Raw genomic sequence first — 25,680 nt, forward strand, 5'->3', positions numbered from 1 at the left:
GGGAAGAGAGCAGCTCTGCAGCTGGGTGGGCCTGAGCCAAGATTGGATGGGCCTCTGCCCACCCAGGCCCACCCGTAGCTACACCACTGGTAGTCAGTGCAGTGGACTTTGAACAAGTCCCAGGTGTAACTCTCACTTTAACTTTTTTTAATTCTGTACAAATATATGAGCCCTCCTGGAACATAGAAATACCTGTGGTATCTGAATTTATAAGACACCTGCAAACGTGATGGCTATTGTAGTGGTGTATCTTAGGTACAGTAGGTTTTTATTTGTTCCTGGAGGTCTCACAGTAACATATAAATGAATTAAGGTAGGATTTGTACCTGGGTCCCATTGTTTAAAGCCCACTGCACTGACCATTAGGCTGCCCCTTTGCTCTGCAGAGACATCTGTGTGTCCACCTGGATACCTGGATGGAGAGGAAGTTACCTTAATATCTTGGGGGGGGGGGGGTAGGAGGGGTTGAATCACCTTCACGTTAGGAATGTTGTCTGGCTGAGGGTCAGATTACCTTGATCACAACTTTGAGTTGGGTACCATGAGAGACCATGCTATGTACTACATCTAAGCAATATTTGTGTGTTTACATGAATGCTTTTCTTGTGCTCACTAAAATGGCCTTCATAAAAATTATTTGTATCTTCCATTAAGTGGTGTTTAAATATCTTGATTAAATTTTTAGTAGCATGAGCAGGGAAACAGGATAGCATCCATTTTTCAGAAGCTTCATTTGTGATTGTTTTTTAGTCCTGCAGTTCTTCATGGTGAAATTATTTAGTCTGAATCTTACAATGCTACAATGGAAAGGGGAAAGCAAGATTTGTCAAGCCACAGAAGTACCAGTTTGATCAATGCATAATTTTGTTTTCGCCTGAAACTCAGTGATCCTCCTTTAAGACTCAGCTCACTCCCAGGACAAGAGCCCAGTCAAGGAAGAACTACTACTACTACTACTACAACTACTACTACTACTATTTAGCATTTCTATAGCGCTACAAGGCGTACGTAGCGCTGCACAAACATAGAAGAAAGACAATCCCTGCTCAAAGAGCTTACAATCTAATAGACAAAAAATAAAGTAAGCAAATCAAATCAATTAATGTGTACAGGAAGGAGGAGAGGAGGGTAGAGGCGAGTGGTTACAAGTGGTTACGAGTCAAAAGCAATGTTAAAGAGGTGGGCTTTCAGTCTAGATTTAAAGGTGGCCAAAGATGGGGCAAAAAAAAAAAAGAAAACAAGAAGCAAAGTGTATCCGAGATACAACACGCTTCTCTCTGAACTCATAAATCAGGACCCAGTATTCAAAACTCTCCAGATAACTAGAGTTCACTAGGTCCAGACAGTGATTTTTACTGATATCATCCAGATAATGACATTAAATATCATGTTTGACAACCTTGGCACTCTCCAGGGTAGCCATAAAACCTTAAAATTATATTGTTTTTTTTGTTTTACTATAGTGCGACCACGGGTCGAGTATATATCGGCATTTGTCTTGATTTTGATGGAAGGTCACAATGAATGATTTGATTTATTTTCATATTTAATTGCATGACAATCTTCTTTCCTTTATCTTTGACACAAGGTCATTGTTAAATTCTTATTGGCAACCATGGGCAATTATTATTATTTTTTCTCTCTGGTTTTAGCTTTATTCTAGTGTAAATATACATAGCCTTCTCTTGGTTTTACTGATGTTGTGCTCTTTTTATCTTATAACATCTGGTACAGTCAGGTGTTTATACTTTTATAGCCAATATTCGGGCTCACCCATTGGGCAATTTTTCTATTCTACAGGAATGTTCCTGTCTCTGTCGTATTTCTTTAATGTCATCAAAGCACTTACATTTTTATTGTTTGAAGTCTCTATTTACTTTCATATTTTGCTATCTCCACTGTATGATATGTACACCATCTCAAATACACATTGGCTTGTTTATTTTTCACATTTGGTTGTATTTACCTTCTCAATTTTTTTCTCTATACATTGTTTTTATGTACAATCACCCATTTCACATTCAGTCCATTGGTTTTTAGCATTCTGGTCACTCTTTGGACGCACTCCTCTTCACACATACTTATGAGCACAGATGAATTTTATAATGACACATTTTTATCATATTTTTAAATGAATAACTCTTGTTATAAATAAGTATATATGCAAATGCTCTGTTTTCTAAAAATGATGTTTTATTTATGTTCTGCTTTTCCATGAGGACCCCTGATGAAGGCTTGTGTGCCGAAACATGGCCTGTGTTGGGTTACGCTTGTATGCAAAATTGAAGGACATGTTTAATTGTTATAATTGAAGAATAAACACCTTGGGACATTTATATTGGTTGTCTTTGGAACTTGTGTTTTTGGTGACTTCCACTTTCTGGTTTTGCCTGCTGCTCCTTTGAGGAAGGTTGGGTTTGTCCTTATTTATTTATTTATTTGTTTGTTTGTTTGTCTTGCCTTTTGTGACACATACACATATAACATGCACAAATTAACATCACAAAACATCTTAAAACAGAGGTCACAAATTACGATAAAACCTATAATCAGGGATCCTTACTTGTCTTATATTATCCTCTCCCAACCTCCTTAACTAATCTTATGCATCCAGTAAACCAGTCAAGAAAGAAAGAAGACCCATGTTTCAGACTGAAGGAGAAAGCAATAACATACTAACTAGTAACATAGTAAGTGGTGGCAGATAAAGACCTAAACGGTCCATCCAGTCTGCCCAATGGTCACATTCATGATCAATTCATGATTAAAGCAACAATGAATGTGATATTATATACTTGATCATAGTCTTTCTTTGGTTGTTTCTGGGACATAGACCATAGAAGTCCGCCTGGCTCTGTCCTTATGTTCCAACTACTGGAATTACTATCGAAGCCCTCTCCAGCCCATCCTAAACCAGAATGCCATATGCAGGACCCAGACCATACAAGCCTGCCCAGCAATGGCCTTAATTTTTACAGACAGAGTTGCCATCTAAACACTACTTGTCATGCAAACACATATGCAACCTTTTAAGTTTTGTTTTTTTTATATCATTCATTTTCTAATTAGAGATCCTTTGTGTTCATCCCATGCCTTTTTGAATTCCGCCACCATTTTTTTTCTCCACCACTTCCCTCGGGAGAGCATTCCAGGCATCAACTACCCTCTCCATAAAAAAGAATTTCCTGACATTACTCCTAAGTCTACCACCCCGCCAGGGGCGTAGCTACGGGTGGGCCTGGGTGGGCAAATCTCGGCTCAGGCCCATCCAGACAGCCGGCAGCTCTCCAGTCCTCGTCCTCCTGAGTCCTGATACGGAAGTTGTAGGCAGGTCCGTCATTGTAGCAATTGCGCTACAGCTGCAGCCTGCACGTCATAGTTCAGTGCCTGCCTTCCTCGCTCCCCATCCAGTTCTGTGCTCAACTTCCTGTTTCCGGCAAGGCGGGATGCCTCAGAGAGAGAGAGAGAAGCTGTGTCATAGGGGATGGGGCACCGGAGAAGGAAAGCTGTGGAATTGTTGGTGGGCGACCTCAGGTATGAGTTTGACGACGGAGTGGGGAGAGAGATGCCGGGTCGCCTACAAGGAGGTGAAAGACAGAGGGAGAGAGGTGGCGAAACCGGTTGCCCCGAATGCGTGTGAGTCGTTTTGGGGGGGGGGGGGGTGCTCAGCGAGTGAGAGTGTGAAGGCAGCCGAATGCCAGTGACTTGGTGGCCAAAACTCCTTCCCTCTCCTCAGCTCTCTGCTCTTTCCTGCTGCCCTTGTGAAGGTGGCTGCAGTTCCTGGGTGGTGGTGGTGGGGTGGCTGGCTGGCTGGGCAATCCTGGGTGGTGGGGTGGGAGATGGCCTGTTTCCCCCCCCCCCCCCCCCAGGTGGCTGCAGTTCCTGGGTGGTGGTGGTGGGGTGGCTGGGAGATCCTGGGTGGTGGGGTGGGAGATGGCCTGTTCCCCCCCCCCCCCCCCCCCACCAGTTGGCTGCAGTTATGTTTGTGCAGCGCTGCGTATGCTTTGTATTGCTATATAAATGCTAAATAGTAGTAGTAGTGCTTTGCCTTGCTCTTTGTTCCCCGCCCCCAGTGCTTGTTAATCACAGCGCCGAAGTTCAGCTGAACGGGAAATGTTCTGTGCCGGTTGAGGCTGCCATCAGTGTCGCTGTTGCCCCCACCCAGGCCTAGGAAACACATGTAGTTTTAACTTTTGCCCAAACCATGCCTAGAGCATGCTTCTTCAAATCTGTTCAGGAAGGGCTGATGGCAGTCTATGGGGATGGATGGGGGGGGGGGGGGGGGGGGAGGGAAAAGCTGATGCTGGGCTATGGTTGGGTGGGGGGTAGGGAAGGGAAAAGCTGATGACGGGCTATAGGGATGGATAGGAGGGGGGTTAGGGAAGGGCTGATGTCAGGTTACAGGACAATTTCTAAATTTGGTCCTTTATTAATTGACTAGTAAAAAAGGCCCGTTTCTGACACATATGAAACGGGCGCTAGCAAGGTTTTCCTCATAATGTGTATGTTTTGGAGAGTGTATGTGAGAGTGAGTGTGTGTGTGATAGAGAGAGTGAAAGTGTGAGTGTGTGTGTGTGAGAGAGAGAGTGAGTCTGGGTGTGAGCGTGTCTGTGAGAGAGTGTGTGTGTGTGAGAATGAGAGTGTGTGCAATTGCGTATGGGAGACACAGTGTGATAGAGAGAGAGAGAGTGTGTTTCACACAGATACAGTGTGTGCGTGAATGAGAGTGTGTGTGAGGCACAGATTGTCTGTGAGACTGAGTGTATGAGACCAAGCGAGTATGTAAGTGACTGTGTGACACATAGAGAGTGAATGTGATACAATGTGAGACATAGAGTGTATGAGAGTGAGAGACAGAAACACATTGTCTGTGAGAGAGAGAGTGTGTGTGTGTGTGACAGAGATACCTCCCTCCCTCCCTCCCTCCCTCCCTCTCTCTCTATGGTGTCAGGCCCCCCTCTTTCTCTGGTGTCTGAGATTGCTGCCACTGCACCTAAGCAATTGGTGTGCTGGAGGAGAGGAAGAGAGAGAGAGAGAGAGTGTGTGTGTGGGGTGGGGGGGATGTGTTGGAGGGGTTCAGCTTGGAAGAAGAGGGGTGTGGGGGATTCTGGATGTGCTGCCAGATGAAAGTAAGTGAGTATGTGTGTGTGTGTGTGTGGGGGGGGGGGGGTTCAGGAAGCAATGGCAGATGACAGAGTGAGGGAGTGTGTGTGTGGGGGGGGGCAGGGGGTACAGGAAGCGCTGCCAGATGAGAGAGTGAGTGTGTGTGTGTATGGGGTTTCATGAAGCGCTCCCATCCTTGAACCCCCTCACCACCTCAGTCCCCTTCTCTCATTCAAGAACCCCCTCCCCAGTCTCTCCCATCCAAAAACCCCAGTCCCCTCCCCACCCGTCCCCTTCTCCAATCCGAGAACCCCCTCCCCAGTCTCTCCCATCCAAAAACCCCAGTGCCCTTCCCACCCGTCCCCTTCAAGCATCCAAGAACCCCCTCCCCCATCCTTGAACCCCCTCCCCACCTCAGTCTCCTTCTCCCATTCAAGAACCCCCTCCCCAGTCTCTCCCATCCAAAAACCCCAGTCCCCTCCCCACTCGTCCTCTTCAAGTATCCAAGAACCCCCTCCCCACCTCAGTCCCCTTCTCCCATTCAAGAATCCCAGTCCTCTCCCCATCCGTCCCCTTCTCCCATCCGAGAACCCCCTCCCCAGTCTCTCCCATCCAAGAACCCCAGTCCCCTCCCCACCCGTCCCCTTCAACTATCCAAGAACCCCCTCCCCACCCCCTTCTGCTTCTCCCATCCATGAACCCCTCCCACCACAGTCTCCTTCCCATTTGAGAACCCCCTCCCCCCCACCTGAGAGCCCCACACCCTTCTCCCATCTGAGTCCCTCCCCACCTACCAGCTCCATTCTCCTGCCGCCCAGGCCCACCACCCTCACTGCCTTAAAAAAAAACCCAATTTGAAGCACTGGAGTAACAGGCAGCAGCGCCTCGCGTCTGCCCTTCTACTAAAAATCTCTTCCACGACGTCATTGGGCCTTCCCACATTGAGTCCCACCCGCCCTCGCGGTAATTGGAAGTTACCTGAGGAGGGCGGGACTCAATGTGGGAAGGCCCAATGACGTCGTCGAAGAGATTTTTAGTAGAAGGGCAGACGCGAGGCGCTGCTGCCTGTTATTCCAGCGCTTCAAATAGGGTTTTAAAGGCAGGACAGCACCGGGAGCGGACTCGCAGCACCCCCCACCCGCTGACATCTGGGGCGGAGCGCCCCCACCACGTCGCCGTCGCGCGTTGCTGAACTTGGGAGGGAGGGAGAGTGGTGCTCGGGCGGTCGGGGCGGGGCTACCTGAGGCGCGCGGCGCGGTTGGTAGCCAGCGTTTCCTTGGCAGGGGGAGGAGTAGGGAAACACGCGGAGCGTGTTTCCCTACTCCTCCCCCTTCCTTGATGCGGTCCCTGCTTTCATTTTTCTGTTGGTTTTCCGCCCTCGACGTCATGACGTTTGACGCGACGGCGGGGCAGCAAGTCGTTCAGTGGCTTCACCACCACGAACTTACGAACCGTTCTGGGAGTCTGAGTGACTTCAGAACGTTGTCCTCAGAACGTTGAGGGTGCCTTTTATTATATTAGATGAGGGTTGGTTTGTGTTCTTCATTTGACTGAGTATGCTGGTATGTGGTTTGTGTGGGGATCTATGAGTGACTTGTCTGACTTTTCCAATGGAATGCTTAGTGCTGTTGTGTATATTCACTGCTGCCTTTGTAAAGGTATTGTTATTGGAATTGGTGTTAAAGTTTGCAAAATTTGAAGTATATATTGCTGTAATTATATTGCAGAATCCTGTCATGTGTGTTGAGATGTTTGCCATTATAGTAGACTTAATGTAGCTATATTTAAAAATACTTATTTTTCCATTAAGTATGTATATGGTTTATATTGATGCAGGGCAGCTGTTGGGCAGATTACTTAGAAATTCATCATCAAGTTCATTCTAAGGCATTATTTTGTAGTGTCCCAAGAAACACTACTCATACCAATATACACAGTGCCCACCCATATTAGCCCTGGGCCCACCCAAAATGTCAGGTCTGGCTACGCCACTGCACCCCGCAACCTCAATTCATGTTCTCTATCTTTACTAAGAAGCAGGCAAACTGATGTTCTGAAAACCCAACCTAAGATGTTTTCTTACCAGTAATGCATTCATTCTAAGTGCTTTCACAGGTGAAGAATGTAATTACAGTAGAACTGCCAGATCTTGCAAGAGAGGGCAATTATGAGGCAATTAGTTAAGGTAAAGTGTTGACATATATTTCACAATGCAGTGCCAAAATGATCACGCCACAAAGAGTATAGAGTAAACTCTTGCCCTTTGGCTAATTAAAATATTTCTACCTGTGTTCAGCCCTTGTGAATACCCAAGGGTGTAATTCCTTTCATAAAATGTGTTGCAAGAAGGGATGAAAAATACATGTCTAAGTCATACATTTTAGAGCTGCACATTTATCACATCTGACATTGGTGATCTGCAATGGCCTTCTTGCTTTTCCATAATTTGTAATGGGGAACCTTGGTGATGTTTAAGGGGACTCTGTGAGTTTTTTTCAAACTTCCCACATTGGTGTAAGATCTGTGTGTACTTAAGTATAGTCTTTGCACCAATTCTTCAAAGGGAACGTATGAGCAAAGTTCCATCTTCTCGTTCTGTAGGTAGATTCATGCTTGACAAATGTGTAAATAGATTTGAAAATACAATTTACAAATATATTTTTCTTACCCTTAACTAAACATGTCCGTGGAAATATCTGTTCTTAGTGCATCTGCAGATCATTGTGCACCCTCTTAACCACTCTGAGACTGAGCAATTTTCAGACAACCAATTAATGCAGGTAAAATGTTTTTTGCCTGCATAAATCACTACTACTACTTAACATTTCTAAAGCGCTGCCCGGGTTACGCAGCGCTGTACAATTTAACAAAGAAGGACAGTCCCTGCTCAAAGGAGCTTACAATCTAAAAGACAAAAAGTGCAGTCAATCAAATTGGGGCAGACTAGATTTCCTGAATGGAGGTATAATGGTTAGGTGCCGAAGGCGACATTGAAGAGGTGGGCTTTGAACAAGGATTTGAAGATGGGCAGGGTGGGGGCTTGGCGAATGGGCTCAGGGAGTTTATTCCAAGCATAGGGTGAGGCTGTGAAAATTGCCTTTCTCCTAAATAAATCAGATTACAGAAGTATTTCTTTTATTCTCTATTAGTGCTGGTGAAAGATTCCATATTCTCTGCAGTGGGAAGTACACATTACCACATATAATGGTATATGTCAAATTACAGAAAAAGAAATGTCTCAGAGAGTAATTTACTTCCAATGCCTGCCACACCCTTGGCTTCTCTGCTGAGATTGCCAAAAGGAGGGAGCTCATTTAGGATCACCTGTGAACTTCCCCATGAGGAAAGGCTAAAGCAGCCAGGGCTCTTCAGCTTGGAAAAAAAGATGGCTGAGGGGAGATATGATAAAGATCCATAAAGTAATCAGTGAAGTGCAATGGGTAGACATGAATCGCTTCTTCACTCTTTCCAAAAGTACTAGGACTAGGGGGCACACAATGAAGCTACAAAATAGTAAATTAAAAACAAATCAAGAAAATATTTCTTCATGTAATTAAACTCTGGAATTTGATGCCAAAGAATGTGGTAAAAGCAGTTAGCTTAATGGGGTTTAAAAAAAGGTTTGGTTAACTTCTTAAAAGAAAAGTCCATAAGGCATTGGGGAAAATCCACTGCTTATTTCTAGGATAAGTAGCATAAAATGTACTGTTTTGGAATCTTGCCAGGTACATGTAGCCTGGATTGGTCACTGTTGGAAACAGGATGCTGGACGTGATGGACCTTCGGTCTGTCCCAGTATGGCAATGCTTATGTTCTTATGTCCACTGGGAGCTCAACTGAGTTCACTAATTCAGTTGATGTAGGCTACGAACAGCTTTCCAATGGATGCAAAATGAATGAATGATTTTAATACTGAGCTCACCAAAGTCAGTTTATTGATGATTTACATACCTAATAAGTGAAGATACAAGATATACAATACTGTGGAAAGAAATATTCTTTTATGGGCAGATGTTTAAAAGGATCTAGCCAGTAAATTCAGGAAATCTTTCCAACCTTATCTTCTGAAACTTTTCTGTGCAGAATATGTATGTATGTATAGTTTTTACTGTTTTACTAGGTAGCTATATTAGGTTATGCAAACAGTGGGTGTTCCTGGAAGCATGGTTGAGTTGTTTATTTACGTATTTATTTATTTATTTGGATTTTGCTCGCACTTTTTCAGTAGTAGCTCAAGGTGAGTTACATTCAGGTACAGGCATGATTGAGCCAGCTAGGGTGAATTTTCAGCATTAGCCAGCCATCCCAGTGCATAGAAATAACAGGCTTAAACCTGGTCAGCTAGATTGTATATATAGTCCCCCCCCCCACCCCAAAGAATGGAGCTAAGAGGCCACAGCTCTCCAGGCTCCAGGGAGCTGAGGGACAGCTGTGGAGCCATGGACTGTGCTTTCAGGTCCCACTGTGGAAGTTAGGTGTTCACTTCCATACTGCTCAGAAAGTTTGGAGGAGGTTCAAGGAGGGATTCATGTATTCTGCATGGTCTAGAAGTCAGTTATCCCACTGTTCTGGGACACACTGCTCTGTCTGGAGATTGACACCAGCCAAGATATTGATACTAGTTTATGTCAGAGAAAGTATTTGAGGATTTTTCAAGAAGGGCTTTAGGGAGAAGGAGGTCAAAGGGAAACCCCAAGAAATCCTTAAAAAGCTTGAGAAGTAGATCTGATGATTTTCTGCTTTTGGATTGTGTATTTCAGTGCAGACTGGATTGTGTAAATCTGCAGACGGGGTTTTTCCCAGTACTACTATTTGCCAGATTTTACTTCAGTAAACATTATTTTCTAACCATGGTAAATCTAAGGGATGTGCAATCGTTGGAAGGCATTCATTTTGGTAATTTTATGCAAATTAAAGACATAACATAACATAATCCGATGCATACATACTACAAAATAAAAGTGGTTCATTCCTGGGACTGCCCTGTTTCTTTGACATGCAAGCCACACTGAACTCATGAGGCATATGTGGATTATAAGTGTCCTGTAATGTAATGTAATAAAAACAGAACTGACCAGAAAAACTAACTTTTCTAACAGCCATAGTTATTAATGTGACCTGTGCAAACACATAATTATATCTTTGCTAACACGTGACCTCCTGGGCAATCACCATTCTAGGCTGGTAGTCGCTGCCTGTGCAAATATTGACCTTTAGCTATGAGGGTACTGAAGAGTTTAAAAAGTTAGGCTTTGATTAGCGGCCCACACTTGCTAATTTTGCGAAGGCTTTGTTTCCTGCTTGCAAAGGATTCTCAAGGTTTAGTGGATTATGAAATCCACAGCTCTTCGGTTTTGTTATGTCTGTGAAGAACTAGCACTGATTTCTGCTTTGGAAATGCTTAAACACTATTGATCCTGGCTACACCCACTTCACAGATGTAATGTGTCCTAGGGATATGCATAGGTTGAAAAAAAAAACATGAGATGGGAACGCAGAACTAAAGTAAGCGATAGGAGCTATTTTTCAGGAGTTTGCTTTTGTGTGCCTTAATAAAACATACACACACACAAATTGCTAGGATGCTAGGAATTATTAGGAAAGGGATTTTGAATAAGACAGAAAACACTATAATGCCTTTGTACCACTCAACGGTGCATCCACACCTTGAGTATTGCATTCAGTTCTGGTCGCCGTATCTCAAAAAAGATACAGCGGAATTGGAAAAGGTTCAAAGAAGAGCGACCAAAATGATAAAGGGGATGGAACTCCTTTCATATGAGGAAAGGCTAAAGAGGTTAGGGCTCTTCAGCTCAGAAAAGAGATGGATGAGGGGAGATATGATTGAGGTCTGCAAAATCCTGAGTGGTGTAGAACAAGTAGAAGTAAATCGACTTTTTAATCGTTCCAAAAGTACAAAGACTAGGGGACACTCGAGGAAGTTGCATGAAAATACTTTTAAAACAAATAGGAGGAAATATTATTTTTACTCAACAAATAGTTAAACTCTGGAACTCTTTGCCAGAGGATGTGGTAACAGTGGTTAGCGTATCTGGGTTTAAAAAAGGTTTGGACAAATTCCTGGAGGAAAAGTCCATAATCTGCTATTGAGGCAAACAACTGCTTGCCCTGGGATTTGTAGTATGGAGTGTTGCCACAATTTGGGTTTCTGCCAGCTACTACTGAAAAAGGTGTGAGCAAAATCCAAATAAATAAAATTTGACAGAGCAGGTATATGCACTCCACATGGTTATGCACATTTGAACAAAGAGCTGAAGAGGAGATTTGCCAAGGTTTAAGCATCCATGTATTGAATGTTGAAATAGACCTACCCTGCATTACACTCATGGTCAAAATTGTCTTTAAAAATACAGAATGGGGCTAAAATCATTTGTAGGGTAGCCCATTTAAAGATTTTTGCAATTTCCTCACCTCAGCCATATATTTTTACTTACCTCCCCCCCCCCAGTACTCCAGCTATTCCTGTTAGATTACAGAATGCTGGCTGCATCCATGCAACTTGTCAATCAAGGCTTTTATGCTTGGAAGTGTCACTTTGTTGACAAGACAATGGGCACTTAGCCTGAATGGAGCGCAATAAAAGTGGACATGGTTGAAACCTGTCATTCCTGCCAGTGCAAAGCAGGCCATCCTGTGAGTTAATGGCCAAATGAGTGCTGGCTCATCTGGTTTTCCCCGGCTCCTTTGAAATAGGTGCTTGGGCCTCTCATTGTTCTTTAGCAGGGCTAAATCTGACCTGAAAAGCCATTCTTTTCCTGCTCTATATCGGAGACAGACAATGGCGCCTGTTTTGTTACTTGGTCCTGACAGCTCTTTAAAGTCATTGCAGCACAGCTGCCAGTTAGTTCCTTTTTCCTAAACCATTTCGCACAGCAGTGTGCAAAGCCAGAAACTGGATATAACAGCTACAGAGTCACCAACAGGCCAATGTTCGGAACTCCAGCAGTAGCGCACACCCCATACTGCTGAAACAGCGCAGAAAAGTAGCTCTCCAATGCTCAGAGGAAATGATATTCAAATTATATGCACACTGTAAAAGCAAGGGGGATGAATGTGCTTGGCGCATGCACAATGAGTTTTGTGGTAAGCACAGCTCTTGTGCACATGCGTCAGGCAAACCTGACCACGCAGCACATATATCAGGGCTACTCTCCTGTACCCTTAAATATAAGCTTTTTTTTTTTTTTTTTACTTGGAAGGCTTATGTTTAAGCACAGAAAACAGGTACCAATATGTGCTTTCACTTTTGGCTTAGACTCACCCATATCTTTTTCTCAGTACCGGAGCTTACGGGCTTTCTTCTGCTTCCAAAAGAAATCAAATCTGGCAGATTTTAAACTGGAAATCAAAGAAATCTCTTCCACCACCAGCTCTGAGCTGGCGTTATTTTTCCAGCATTAAGAGCAGGATTTATGCACTGTTCTCTGAGCATTGGGAACATAGTAACATAGTAAATGACGGCAGATAAAGACTTGTATGGTCCATCCAGTCTGCCCAACAAGATAAACTCATTTACATGGTATGCAATACTTTATATGTATACCCAAGTTTGATTTGTCCTTGCCTTTCTCAGTACATAGACCGTAGAAGGCTACCCAGCACTGTTCTTGTACTAAGTTCTGGAGCTAACGTTGAAGCCCCTTAAAATTTATACAGCCCATCCCTATCTATTCAGTCACAATCAGGGCATAGACCGTAGAAGTCTGCCCAGCTCCTGTTTTGTTTCCCAATTACCGGCATCGCCACCCAATCTCCGCTAAGATTCCGCGGAACTATTCCTTCTAAACAGGATTCCTTTGTGTTTATCCCACGAATGTTTGAATTCCATTACCGTTTTCATCTCCACCACCTCCCGCGGGAGGGCATTCCACATATCCAACTCCCTCTCCGTGAAAAAATACTTCCTGACATTAGTCCTGAATCTGCCCCCCTTCAACCTCAATTCATGTCCTCTAGTTCTACCGCCTTCCCGTCTCCGAAAAAGGTTCATTTGCAGAGTAATACATTTCAAATATTTGAATGTCTGTATCATGTCACCCCTGTTTCTCCTTTCCTCTAAGGTATACATGTTCAGGTCAGCAAGTCTCTCCTCATACGGTTTGCAATACAAATCCCATACCATTTTTGTAGCATTTCTTTGCACCACTTCCAGTCTTTTTATATCTTTAGCAAGATACGGCCTCCAAAACTGAACACAATACTCCAAGTGGGGCCTCACCAACGACTTGTAGAGGGGCATCAACACCTCCTTTCTTCTGCTGGTTATGTCCCTCTCTACGCAGCCTAGCATCCTTCTGGCCACAGCAGTCGCCTTGTTGCATTGTTTCTTCACCTTTAGACCCTCAGACACCAGCACCCCAAGGTCTCTCTCCTGAGTTGAGCTTACTAATCTCTCCCCTCCTATTCAGTATCTCTCTTTCGGGTTTCTGCACCCCAAGTGCATCACTCTACACTTCTTGGCATTAAATTTTAACTATAAACTTTAAACAAAAAAACAGCACCAGGGGCCTTTAAAAATGGAACACAGTTCTTTAATGAATAAGCCTTGACAAAAAGACCCAACACGGGCCATGTTTCGGTGACTAGCACCTGCGTCAGGGGTCACAGTGATGACGTGGAAAACTCGGGGAATAACTCGAAAATATTCCTCTACAATATATTATTCCTTACCCCACGTCTCATATAGTAAAGGCTACAAAGCAACAAGGCACTTTCACTTTCTGTATCCTAAGAAAAGCTACGATAATGGTATGGGATTTGCGTTACAAGACGTATGAGGAGAGATTTGCGGACCTGAACATGTATACTCTGGAGGAAAGGAGAAACAGGGGTGATATGATACAGACGTTCAAATATTTGAAAGGTATTAACCTGCAAACAAACCTTTTCCGGAGATGCGAAGGCGGTAGAACGAGAGGACATGAAATGAGATTGAAGGGGGGCAGACTCAAGAAAAATGTCAGGAAGTATTTTTTCACGGAGAGAGAAGTGGATGCTTGGAATGCCCTCCCGCGGGAGGTGGTGGAAACGAAAACGGTAACGGAATTCAAACATGCGTGGGATAAACATAAAGCAATCCTGTTCAGAAGGAATGGATCCTAAGGAGCTTAGCCGAGATTGGATGGCAAAGCCGGTGGCGGAAGACAGAGATGGTGCTGGGCAGACTTATACGGTCTATGCCAGAACCGGTGGTGGGAGGCAGAGCTAGTGGTTGGGAGGCGGGGATAGTGCTGGGCAGACTTATACGGTCTGTGCCCGGAAAAGGACAGGTACAAATCAAGGTAAGGTATACACAAAAAGTAGCACGTGAGTTTATCTTGTTGGGCAGACTGGATGGACCATGCAGGTCTTTTTCTGCCATCATCTACTATGTTACTATGTTACTAACGGATGAAAAACACCGAAACATGGCCCGTGTCGGGTCTTTTTGTCAAGGCTTATTCATTAAAGAACTGTGTTCCATTTTTAAAGGCCCATGGTGCTGTTTTTTTGTTTGGACTTTAGTTTGTACTTTGTTCCCTCTCTTTGTGATTAATCAATAAGAAACTGAAGAAGTAATTAAAACCCAGGATATTTACTAGGTTATATTAAATTTTAACTGCCAGACCCTCGACCATTCTTCTAAGGTTTGGAGATCCTTTCTCATCGTTTCTACTCCCTCCAGGGTATCCACTCTATTGGCTATTTTCATGTCATCCGCAAAAAGGCACACCTTTCCTTCCAACCCTTCAGCAATATCTCCCACAAATATATTAAACAGAATAGGTCCCAGCATTGAACCTTGAGGAACTCCACTGCTCACCTTCCTTTCCTCCGTGGGGGTTCCATTTACCACCACCCTCTGCCTCTACCACCTGTCAGTCAACCAGTTTCTTATCCAGTTCAACCCTTTCAGATTATTCACAAGTCTTCTGTGGGGGACCGTACCAAAGGCTTTGCTGAAGTCCAAGTAGATTACATCTAGGGCACATCCTTCATCCAGTTCTTAGCAAATGACATCATTAGCATACGCTTGACCACAATTTGCAGTCATCTCTGCTACACACATTGTATCCTGCCCTGAAGCACTCTGAGCATTCCTCGCAGATCTATATGCGTGCTATTCCTGCACTAACTGGCTCAGCCCCCAGCGGGAGGTTTTCCGAATTGGCTTACAAGTGCTGGGAGAAGAGTCCTCTCATTCTGGTTATGAACTACACTAGAGTTCATTTTCCCCCAAATTCTATAAATGGTGCCTTAAGTTGTACGTGCTAATTTGGATGCATGGCCACATTACATGCACAACTTAATTGATTAACGAGCTTATCAGTGCCGATAATTGGTACTTACAAACCAATTAGCAGCAATAATTGGCTTTAATTAGAATGTAAGCACACAACCTTCTAGGCATATTCTAAAACGCGGTGCATGTAAATTCTCATGAGTGCAGCTGAAATGGGCGTCGAATGGGAGGGTTGTGGGCATTTCAAAAATCTTTGCGCACTACTATAGAACAGAGTCGACCTGTGTCTAACTTATGCTCAGGTCGTTAGGCCTGGTTTTAGGTGGCCTAAATGGGTGCCCCTACATTTTAGGAGCAAGAACGGTGTGTGCACATATTCTATAAACTACGCCTAACTTTTATTTATTTGTTTAGATTTTGCTCACACCTTTTTCAGTAGTAGCTCAAGGTGAGTTACATTCAGGTACTCTGGATATTTCTCTGTCCCAGGAGGGCTCACAATCTGTTTGTACCTGAGGCAATGGAGGGTTAAGTGACTTGCCCAAGATCACAAGGAGCAGAAGTGAGATTTGAACCTGCCACGTCTGGATTGCAACTTTAGGCATAGTTTATAGACTCACGCTAGTCGCAAGGTTTTTCAGCGCTGATTTTTAAGGCACCATTTATAGAATTTACCCCTTGGTGTCTTCTGAAAAAACTAATCTAATTTAATGTGGAGGGGCATAATCAAACGGCGCCAGCGAAATCGATCGCCGGCGATCGATTTTGGCGGCGCCGCAACAGCTGGCTGGAACCGTATTATCGAAAAAGATGGCCAGCCAACTTTTGTTTCGATAATACGGTTGGGGCCGGCCAAATGCCACAGATTGCCGGGTTTGAGAAGGCCGACTTTGTTTTTCAGCGATAATGGAAACTGGAACCGGCCATCTCAAGGCATTTGGCCGTGGGAGGGGCCAGCATTCGTAGTGCACTGGTACTTCTGGATGTTTAGATCTTGCTGATCAGTTATGTTATGACTTACTTGTTCAGGAGTGCTGTATTTTGTGATACTGTTTTGAGAAATGTTCAAGAAAGACTTCATACAAATGAAAAAAGTCCCTGCCTTGCATTTTCCCTTGATGGCCGTCCCTGACGTACACTTCCCTTAATGTGCACTTCCCTTAATAGCCGTCTTTCTCCCTGAACAGGGAAATCAAAAGTTTTTGCATACTGCTTTTTTTGTAGTAACAGTGGGATTTGAACCAGCCACCTCTGCATTACAAGATCAGTGATGTAACCACTTGGCCACAGCTCCACTTACTTGGGTGTCCCTCCCTTTTGATTATACCCCTCCAGGTCTCTCTCAGCCACTCACAGACAGCTTAACACGCTGTGATTGGCTGAGAGAGACCTGAAGGGGTATAATCAAAAGGGAGGGACCTCCAAGTAAGTGGAGCTGTGGCCAAGTGGTTACATCATGGGTCTTGTAATGCAGAGGTGGCTGGTTCAAATCCCACTGTTACTACTAAAAAAAAAACTGTTTTGATTTCCCTGTTTGGGGAGAAAGCCGGCCATTAAGAGAAGTGCACTTTCAGAGAGAAAGACGGCTATTAAGGGAAGTGCAGGTCAGGGACGGGCCATCAAGGGAAAATGAACGGCAGGGACTTTTTTCATTTGTATGAAGTCTTTCTTGAGCATTTCTCAAAACAGTATCACAAAATACAGCACTCCAGAACAAGTAAGTCATAACATAACTGATCAGCAAGATCCTTTTTTGTTTTTTCGAGCTGGCCGACTGGCTTTCCCTCCTAGGAAGGAAATGTTTTAAAGTTTTTTTTTGGGTGGGAGGGGGTTGGTGACCACTGGAGGAGTATGGGGAGGTCATCCCCAATTCCTTCCGGTGGTCATCTGGTCGGTTTGGGCATCTTTTTGAGACTTGGTCGTGAAAATAAATAGACCAAGTAAAACCGGCCAAATGCTCGTCATCGCCGGTTTTCTTTTTTCCATTATCAGCTGAAGCTGGCCATCTTGTAAGCACGCCCACATCCCGCCTTTACTACCCTGCCGACATGCCCCCTTGAAGTTTAGCCGCCTCCGCGACGGAATGCCGGCGAGTGTGTCCAAAAATCGGCTTTCTCCTGATTTGTATCGGAAGATGGCCGGCTATCACTTTCGAAAATAAGCTGGATAGTCACCTATTATCCAGAGAGGTGCTATTTTATAATGACAAGTAAGTTTGTACATGTCTTTATAAAATACTAGCATACGTGGCAGATGTGTCCTAAATGTAGATGCAATCATTTACAGCTCTTCATGACAGTAGTAAGCGAGCATGTGCACTGTAAGGCCTTTTGAGGTCCTATTAATAAGCTGTGGTAAGCACTAACACATCAAGCAAAAAAAAAAAAAAAAAAAAAGCCTTACTGCGAGGCACTCAGGCTCTCGTGGTTCTTTTGTGATTGGTGCACACTTCCCATGTGCTAAAAAATAGATTTTATTTTTAAAACTGGGGATGGGTCTGGGGAAGCAGAATAGGGATGTTCTATATTAATTGGTTAGTGTAGATACGTTGTCACGCACTAACTGATTAGCGCGTGAGCCCTTACTGCCTGCAAAATACATGGCGTTAACAGCTCACGCGTTAATGGGAACATTATCACATGGCCATTAAATGTGGCCATTTTACCCATGTGGAAACAAAGACATTAGTGCTTGGAAGTGATTCACGTAAAGGCCACTTTTTACCACATTTTGGTAAAAGGGCCCCTTTATAATCCATGTGCATACATGCCAACTCTGCCCGTCTTCTGCCCAAACTCCACTCCTGTGCACAGCCTTAGGCAATGTCCATATCGTGATGCCAAAGTGGATACTTTTTTGCCAGTTGTTATTTTATAAGAAATCAATTACATATGGGGATGTCTTTTAAAAATTACTTCCTTTAAGTCAATAGCATAGCTAGACAGCAGTGGCGATCCTAGGTCGGCTGCCACCCGCTCCCTCTGCCCCGGAACAGGAAGTAACCTGTTCCGGGGCAGAGGGAGCAGGGAACCAGCGGAACCGACAGGTGCGTGGCTGCTCTCTGCACCCTCCAGCAGCGTGCACCCGGTGCGGACCGCCCCCACTGCCCCGCCCTTGCTACGCCACTGCTAGACAGCGCATTTTGGTGGGACTACAGAAAATGTGAGTGGTTATAAAATGTTATCTCTGCCTTATATCACCACCCCCCTCCCCACTCTCCAACTCTTTCCCAGTGCTCCCCGCCCCACCCACCCACACACACACACAGACACACACACACACACACACATACACATACACATCTTAAACAAATATAAATTCCTGAGCTGGCAGGGATCCCAAACTGAAGACCTATTGTATTCTATTCCGATGCTTCTATCTGCATTTATCATATCTTTCAAAGTGGTTCACAGCAAGACTAAATATCCCAATCAGATATAATTTACAGCTTTCGATCAACATAAGAACATAAGCGTTACATACTGAGATAGACCAAAGGTCGATCAAGCCCAGTATCCTGTTTCCAACAGTGGTCAATCCACGTCACAAGTACCTGGCAAGATCCCAAAACAGTACAATACATTTTATGCTGCTTATCCTAGAAGTAAGCAGTAGATTGTCCCAAGTCCATTTTAATAATGGCTCATGGACATTTCTTTTAGGAAGATATCCAAACCTTTTTTAAACCCCGCTAAACTAACTGTTTTAACCACATTCTCTGGCAATGGTGAAATCCAAAGAAAATAAACCTACAAAGTATACAATTAAGATTTTAAAATCTTACGAAAGCCATACCTGATAGTGCTCCCTCTTGGCAAATAGAGTGCACTCTTTAGAAGGAGCATGGCCTCTTTGCAAAGAGTGCACCCTGTTACCAGTAAATGAAAAAACACAAAATGTTGTATTTTATCTGCTTTTGTTTGTTAATGATATGCAACAACATAGGATATGTCATCAACATTTCCCATGTCATTGCAAACGACATCCCATCCTTAGCACATGTAGATCTGAAAATCTAATGTTTGTCTTTGTTTTCCTCTTGACCCCTGAGAATGCCTTGTTTTAACCCAGCTAAAATTACGTACACTGTGGAAGCTCCCACATACAGTAAAATGTATGCATGAAAAGCACTGGTGCATGCAGACCAAGAATGTATGACCCAAAGGCAGTCTTTCGACAGATATCAATATTGTTCATGTCATAATATTTTGTTTGAGGGTACAGATAATGCATTATTGGGGGAGGGCAAAATGGCCATTGATAAACCAATGTCTTTTCTTTCACTGAGAGATGAATTTATTTGTACTACTGCTTAATACAGAGACCCCCTTTTACCACTGTGGGTAAAAGGATAGGTCCTTCTTTTTGGCAGGAAATGGCCATGCGACAAGCACTTGCCACACAGCCATTTCGGGGGGGGGGGGGGAGTCCTTACCACCACTCATTGAGGTGGCAGTATGGGCTCCCACGCTAACCTGACGGTAACCAGGCAGTGTGCGGCGCTGCTCAATTAACGCCGGACATGTCAGTGCACTGGAGTGGGAATAATCGCCGGGCTACTGAGGTAACCCAGTGGTACTTCCTGTTTGGGCTTACCACCACTTTGTAAAGGGGCCCTTATTTACTAAAGCTTAGTGGGGTCCACTTACTAAGCTGCGGTAAAAGGGGGCCTGCACTAGCATCAGAGTGTGTTTTTGCCGTGCGCTGAGGTCCCCTTTTACCAGAACCAGACTATTATTAAGAACAAAATTACAGAGCATATTCAAAAGAATGGATTAATGAGACAAAGTGAACATGGATTTAGTGAAGGGAAATCTTGCCTCACCAATCTACTACATTTCTTTGAAGGGGTGAACAAACATGTGGATAAAGAGGAGGCGGTTGATATTGTGTATCTGGATTTTCAGAAGGCGTTTGACAAAGTACCTCATGAAAAACTCCAGAGGAAATTGGAGAGTCATGGGATAGGAGGTAGTGTTCTATTGTGGATTAAAAACTGGTTAAAAGATAGAAAACAGAGAGTAGGGTTAAATGGTCAGTATTCTCAATGGAGAAGGGTAATTAGTGGGGTTCCCCAGGGGTCTGTGATGGGACCGCTGCTTTTTTACATATTTATAAATGACCTAGAGATGGGAGTAACTACTGAGGTAATTAAATTTGCTGATGACACAAAGTTATTCAAAGTCATTAAATCACGGGAGGATTTCACGGAGAGAGTGGTGGATACTTGGAATGCCCTCCCGTGGGAGGTGGCGGAGATGAAAACGGTAACGGATTTCAAAAATGTGTGGGATAAACATAAAGGAATCCTGTTCAGAAGGAATGGATCCTCAGAAGCTTAGCGAAGATTGGATGGCAGCACCGGTGGTTGGGAGGCGTGGTTAGTGGTTGGGAGGCGGGGCTAGTACTGGGCAGACTTCTACAGTCTGTGCCCTGAAAATCTTAGATACAAATCAAGGTCAGGTGTACATATAAAGTAGCGCATATGAGTTTATCTTGTTGGGCAGACTAGATGGACCGTAAAGGTCTTTTTCTGCCATCACCTACTACGTTACACGTTAAAAGAGGACCTTACGAGACTGGGAGACTAGAACATTAGGCGTCTAAATGGCAGGTGACATTTAATGTGAGCAAGTGCAAAGTGCTGCATGTGGGAAAGAGGAACCGGAATTATAGCTACGTCATGCAAGGTTCCACGTTAGGAGTCACAGACCAAGAAAGGGATCTAGGTGTAGTCGTTGATGATACGTTGAAACTTTTTGCTCAGTGTGCTGCTGCAGCTAAGAAAGCAAATAGAATGTTAGGTATTATTAGGAAAGGAATGGAAAACAAAAATGAGGACATTATAATACCTTTGTATCGCTCCATGGTGCGACGGCACCTCGAATATTGTGTTCAATTCTGGTCGCCGCATCTCAAAAAAGATATAGTGGAATTAGAAAAGGTACAGAGAAGGGCGACGAAAATGATAAAGGGGATGGGATGACTTCCCTATGAGGAAAGGCTAAAGCGGCTAAGGCTCTTCAGCTTAGAGAAAAGGCAGCTGAGGGGAGATATGATAGAGGTCTATAAAATAATGAGTGGAGTGGAAAGGGTAGACGTGAAGCATCTGATTACGCTTTCCAAGAATATTAGGACTAGGGGGCATGCAATGAAGCTACAATGTAGTAAATTTAAAACGAATCAGAGAAAATATTTCTTCACTCAACGTGCAGTTAAACTCTGGAATTCATTGCCAGAGAATGTGGTAAAGGTGGTTAGCTTAGCGGAGTTTTAAAAAGGTTTGGACGGCTTCCTAAAGGAAAAGTCCATAGACCATTACTAAATAGACTTGGGAAAAATCCACTATTTCTGGAATAAGCAGTATAAAATGTTTTGTACTTTTTTGGGATCTTGCCAGGTATTTGTGACCTGGATTGGCCACTGTTGGAAACAGGATGCTGGGCTTGATGGACCTTTGGTCTGTCCCAGTATGGCAATAGTTATGTACTTATAAAGCTGACTTTTTTGATAGAAAAGAAATGGCCACATGGTAAGTTAACCACTTGCCGCACAGCCATTTCGGGGGGAGCACTTACCGCCACCCATTGAGGTGGTGTTAAGGGCTCTAGCGCTACTCCGGCTGTAACCGTCAGCACACGACACTGCCTGATTACCGCCAGGTAAGCACCAATGCTACAAAAGTAGAACATATTTTTGTAGCACTGGAAAAGGGGTGCACAGGGGGTGGGAACTACTGCCTGGCTCCTGCGGTAACCAAACAGTAGTTCTGGAATAGTGAGAGGTAAACCCGTGTTGGACTTACCGACGCTTAGTAAAAGGGTCCCAGTGTGTGCCAACAGACATTAGTATGCATGACAAAGTACTTGCTTGTAGTATTAATTTAAAATGATATGTTTGGAGTATTAAGTCTATATTTTATGAAAATACTGGATTATCATTTTCTCGTATTGTCTTGTTTGACTCATTGTGTATGTTTTATGTGCTCAATTCCAGAAGAGGCAAAAGAGAAAACCAAAATGACAAGAAACAAATTGTTGACTCCTAGTAGATAAAACACAACCATAATGAAAAAGACGTTTTTAAAAATACTCTACAGGAGTTTCAAGGGTCTCAAGCCTGGAGAGATTTAAAAAATAAATAAATAAAATGACTCTTCCCTTCTGCATCCTGTGATTGCTCTCTTTATCTTATCAATACTACTGTACATCAAGGAGAAGCAATCATTTCACTCTTAGTCTCTTCTCCTAGAACAGAATGATATAATTGATATAATAGTATTTCATAAAAAAGATACAGAACAGGTAACCTCTTCAACTAAAAACTTCAGTATCTCGTGCAATTCATCACAGGAAGGGCAGAGGGTAGATATAAGAAAAGTGCAGCTGACTGACACAAAAGTGCCATCCTCAACCTTCAATATTTCACAACATGAAAGAAAGATCAATGCAGGGGAAGTGCATCACAAACTGCATATCTACTGTGCAACACCCTCCACATTACTACTACTACTACTACTATTTAGCATTTCTATAGTGCTACAAGGCGTACGCAGCGCTGCACAAACATAGAAGAAAGACAGTCCCTGCTCAAAGAGCTTACAATCTAATAGACAAAAAATAAATAAAGTAAGCAAATCAAATCAATTAATGTGAACGGGAAGGAAGAGAGGAGGGTAGGTGGAGGCGAGTGGTTACAAGTGGTTACGAGTCAAAAGCAATGTTAAAGAGGTGGGCTTTCAGTCTAGATTTACATACACACTTTCTCATGTGAAATTAGTTAGCTATATGGACATCACATCCAATCAACGGAATGTCATACCAATCTTCTAGGATTCAATGAAGACCTGAATCACAATCCAGTCTCTCTGTTTCCATGGATTCTACATTTCAGTTTCCACAGGCTCTTTTTTGAGCAGAAAATGCTAAAGAAGCATGTTGAGTAACATGCTGCATGCCATACACTTTGCCTGCTTTGGCGAGAATCAGTGGAAGAAAACCTCTAGCATTGTTGAAGCAAAGAAAGGCATGGCGAATCAATTAACACTACTGTACAACCCTGGATAGCCTCTAGATGGGTGCAAGAACTGACTTAGCAGCTGGGAAAAGGGGGGTTAAGCATTATAACTTCTAAGAGCACAGCAATCACTTCACTTTGCTTCACAGAACTATATGAAAGAACTTATTTACTTCCCAACTGACCCAACACAGGTCTCTCCTTAAGCATGTAACCAAGTAACTCATATAGGCATTATGGAAGGACTCGGGATAACTGGCCACCATATCTGCTATGAATCAAATGATGGTCACAGCCAGTGATGGATTTAACCCATCCAATCAACAGAACTCCCTACCATTCTTCTAGAACTCAATGACGTACTAAATCACAATCCAATCTCTCTTGGATTCTTTTACAAAGCCACGCTACCGATTCTTGGTGTGGCAAATGAGAGGAAGCCCATATGGGATTCCTCTCATTTGCCGCACTGGAATCGCTAGTGCGGCTTTGTAAAAGAAGCCCTCTGTTTCCATGGATTCTGCATTTCAGTCTCTACAGGTTCCATGAGTTGTGGTGGGTCTGGAGGGGTTGCATGTAATGTTGCATCACACAGACAGCCTGAAATAGTGATGGGTAAGACTTGGTGGTGGACTAGTGACACAATTGCTTACTAATCTACCCCTGATCACAGTCACCTATTAATCAAGTTTATAAATACTTATAAATTCAAACTTACAATTCCTATAAATCCTGAAAATGGCTTTGTGGGCCCTTGGAGGATCCAAACCCATATTAGATCAACCTATGATTCTGATTGCATTGTAAAATGAGCAATCCCATAAATCACTTTCTATCTCCCACATTTCTGACTGAGTACAAAGACATAAAGGGCCTTATTCTATAAAGGTTATGCTCCTAAATTTATGCTCCTAGAATTTATGCTCCTAAATTTATACTCATACATTTATGAGCATAATTTATGCTCCTAACTTTATGTAGGAGCATAGATTACACAAGTAATTTAGGAGCATAAATTTAGAAGCATAAATTATGCTCATAAATTTAGGAGCATAAACTTTATAGAATAAGGCCCAAAGGGGGAAATTCTATAAATAGTGCTCAAAAATGGACGCCAGAAAAAGATTGGTGCTAAGCGCTTTTCTCTAAAGGGTGCACAATCTTTTGGAACAGCACTAAGAGCTGATTCCTGTGCCCAGCTCTGGGTGCCAGACTTCCGCCTGCCTTCCGAATCCTGGTGTAAATCCTGGCACCCAAATTGGTTGCGGAGACCCATTATTCTGTAACACTGCATGCAACTTGGAATACCCCTGATCCACCCATGCCCTGCCCATGGCCACACCCCTTTTTGGGCTGCACACTATGGGATTTAGTGGCTCAGCGTTATAGAATAGTGTACAGCTAGTTGCGCATGTAACTCCTAATCGGTGCCAATTAACATCAACTCAGCCAATTGAACTGCGCACTGCCTCTCGGAAGGACACCCAAACCTGGGCTCCACATATATAGAATCCAGGGAATCCCCCCTAATTCCATAAAGTTGTGCATGTAATTTTATACAGGGTGTGCAGAGTTTCACACACAAGTTATAGAATAGTGTCAGTTATGCATGCAAATTAATTGTTTAATTAGCTACTAATTGGTACCGGGGGGGGGGTGACGTTAAGTGAGCCCCAAATCCCCTGGAGGGAGATATGCTGGGAGTCTTCAGCTGATGGGGTTTGGGGATCCCTGCCAGACACATTGTGCCCAGCGGGGTCCACACGTGGCTATGCCACCGATTATGCCAAGGAGACCTTCCTTCTGGAGTATAATACGTATAGGTAGCTTATCAAGATGTGCATGGAAATCACATTTAATCAGACCTGTGGCACCCAGCATGATGAGTAATAGTTCTATATATATTTCTGCCATATGTTCATAGCCTCTGGCTTTATTTCTTGATACTTGAGGGTGTTCTCTCTATCCATATGATTCACAAAATAAGCACTCAACACTTACACTTCTGTTGTTAATGCAGGTCTTGCGTTTTCTCTTTTACTGCTTTGTCTGTTCTCTTGCATCAAGCTTCTTATCAGCTGGAATGGGAATGTCCCAGGTGATCACAACCTCTCTGCAATTCCCTTAGGATCACAGCAATGTTATAGTGTTTACACAATTTCCAGTGGATGAGTCCTGTTACTCTGAGTGTCTTTCTGTAGGTAGCCTTTCTGACATCTGCACATCAAAGCAGAAATGAGATAAGCAACTGTTTCCAGTGGGGTTTTTTTAAAGGAATTTTTATATTTGTCTGTTTTCCCATTTTCTCTGTGGTTGCT

This window comes from Microcaecilia unicolor, chromosome 6, assembly GCF_901765095.1.
Source record: "Microcaecilia unicolor chromosome 6, aMicUni1.1, whole genome shotgun sequence".
Classification (NCBI taxonomy): Eukaryota; Metazoa; Chordata; class Amphibia; order Gymnophiona; family Siphonopidae; genus Microcaecilia; species Microcaecilia unicolor.